Here is a 2912-nt window from a genome sequence, read left to right as displayed (position 1 = left end):
TTCTCAAAACAGCTCAAATAGCTCACCTTTGGGTAGCTTTCTGTCTGTAATCTGCATAATATGACAGTAATGGAAAGAAAAGTGTGAATGTTCATCATTTTTCGACACACAGATTTTGACAGATGTACAAGCTAAACATCAATTTCTTGCTCAAAACATACCGCAGCTGATGCACATGCTTGATTGTGCAGTGATTATGTGCAGTGTGAGATATTTAGAGGTTAAAATCAAAATACATATTTGGGCAATGGGCAAATCGTCAACTGTTGGATGTCTATATTATAGCAGGATAAGAGGCCAGTTATTCAGGGTACTTTGATGTATTATATCCATGTGTGCTTCCTTATTTATGTTTATCAAGACTTTGTTGTCAATATACTTTTTAGTAACAATAATTTCAATGTGCAGATGAATGTTAATAGCTTATGTACAGTTATGTGCCACACTGTCTGAAATGTTTTCTGGCATGATTCTCAACAAGGGGACATAAGTTTCTGAATTACATGTATTGTACACTATCAAGTTTCTGAATTACATGTATTGTACACTATCAAGCTCTAAATTTTGCTCTGAACTTTTATCTTGCACACTGTATCAAACCAGTTAAGCAATAATTGGTCTTTTCTATACTGAGCAACGTCAGACAGGGTCACACATACTCTGTATGGAAGATGTGGCTACAGTTCCTTCATAGTTATGTTTATCTCAGGTAAAATTGTCACAGTTGGTAGGCACATAAAACTAAATTGAATATGTGGTGATTGCTCAGTGTTTATAAAGTATGTATTTACAGCCATTGCTTGACAGAATGTGCTACTTGAAGTGCCTACTGTATAATTTATAGCACACATTGTATTTTAACTGTTTCAAGTAATATTTACATGTTTTTAGAAAATAGAGAATTGCCTGCCTGTAGGCTATATCTAAGGAATTTTTGTAAACAATCCTATCTACCTCATACAAGCACTTACGTAAGGTGTTTTTTCTCTAAAAGTTGTTATTGCTAAGTAAATCGTCCTCAACTTCTTATCTTGCCTTCAACATTGATCCATGGCAGATTTGCATATAATGCTGGACGGTTGTGTCATGGTGTGCAGTATTATGCTGTGAAGTAGGTTTCAAAGCAAGTAACTATATATACCTTTGCGACTAAAAAGTGGCAGGGGGAAATTTCAGATGGGGAAAATCCAGATTTTCTCCCGATACACCTGTATAAAATACTGGCTCCTACATGACATTAGGGAGCTGTGGGTGTGACTAGAACTTCCTATAATTATCCACTCGTTGTTACCTTACAATGGATTCTGTTTAATAAGGTCAAATAATTATTGCATATTTGTGAAATAGAATTTTAATATTTGTTGTATAAATATAAATGAATGTTGGCACTTTGATCCCACTGCTACAGTGCTACTCATATCTGCAAATCAATATTGAATTCAATAAGTAAGTAGTTTATATTTGAAGAGCTTGTTTCCAATCCATGGTCCACGACCACACGTTTCTCATTTACTTGTGTGATACAATCACAATTACTTTGACAAGTTTGACATCAGCAACAATCAGTTGTACTATCATCAAGCCATTATTTACCACGACAATGATGCTTAACAATATGCAGACTATAATTGTTCTCATTTGGGAATCAAAGGCCTCACACAGTATTGTTACTGTGCATCCACCCACTGTTTGCTTTGTAATGGTGCATCCAATTGAAATTACTATCACAACCCATTGCAATATCAATATCAATGGTTTGTAGATTTAACTTGGTTTGGAACCAAGCTCTTCATTTGTATTTTAGTATTAAATTATACTGCAAATATTGAAGCAACAGTATCACACATATGACTGCCATGCATGAAGTATTTTCTTAACTTTTGTATTACAAGTTGATCTTTAATATAAAGAGAGACACTGGTTTACATAATTGGGTTGTGTGAGATTCAAGTCAGTTTTATTTGGCTTGAATCATTTTTAGTGGAGCCCACTGAATCATTGAAATGTTTCTTTCACCTTCTTACTGAAAAAGTTTTCTGATATGTACGATTTTAAGTAAATTGTTAGCAATAATTGCATGTAATATACCAAACATTGGTTTTGGTAATGTGTAGCGGGTATTGAGTGACTGGATCCAGACAATTAATTCATGGTCACTAAAAATTTGACATATTTCTAAAACAGTTTTTGCAGAAGATCCTTTAAGCTATCGGGCTACATTTGCATACAAAACTCTGTTATTGACAAAAATGAGGACATCCTCTTCATAAAAGCTCACACAGCTCCTTTAATTACAATGAAGTAATGTCTCTTTGATGCACAAATATTTCTAGATGATGTTTTGTTCCTCATCATCATGCCGTTCCTCATCCTTATGCCAAAATTTACCACTTCATAATTTGCTTGTATTTATTGCAGGCAAATAAAACACATTTCAATAAAGCTTGTGGACACTAAATTTAGTAATGTGAAATTTGATACAAATTTGGTAAAGATTGGCCATTTTTGCAGTATTAAACAAAAATATACTTGTTTTGGTAAAAATTATTTTGGGTTGACAATAGACCATTCCTGTAATTGTCAATCGACACATTACTGCAGTTGGTCGGGTGAAGATCGACATTACATATTATAGGGTAGCTAAAGAGAGAGCAAGTTAGGAGGATTATTTTGTTATTTTATAATGTGATACTTTTTTGACCTATGTTTTGTTGTTTTATAGTATGTGATATAGTATGTAATATCAATGTCCACCCCATCAACAGCAGGAAGGTGTTAATTATATAAATGGTCTATAAGAAAATATTAATTTCCGATTATTAAGACTACTTGTATTTAATATTTTGCATTATTCCATAACAAACAGTGTTTAACCCTGGAAACAATTATTATATCTGGTTTACCAAAATATG

Source organism: Amphiura filiformis, chromosome 1 (assembly GCF_039555335.1).
Source record: "Amphiura filiformis chromosome 1, Afil_fr2py, whole genome shotgun sequence".
NCBI lineage: Eukaryota > Metazoa > Echinodermata > Ophiuroidea > Amphilepidida > Amphiuridae > Amphiura > Amphiura filiformis.
This window is presented reverse-complemented; position numbering follows the sequence as displayed.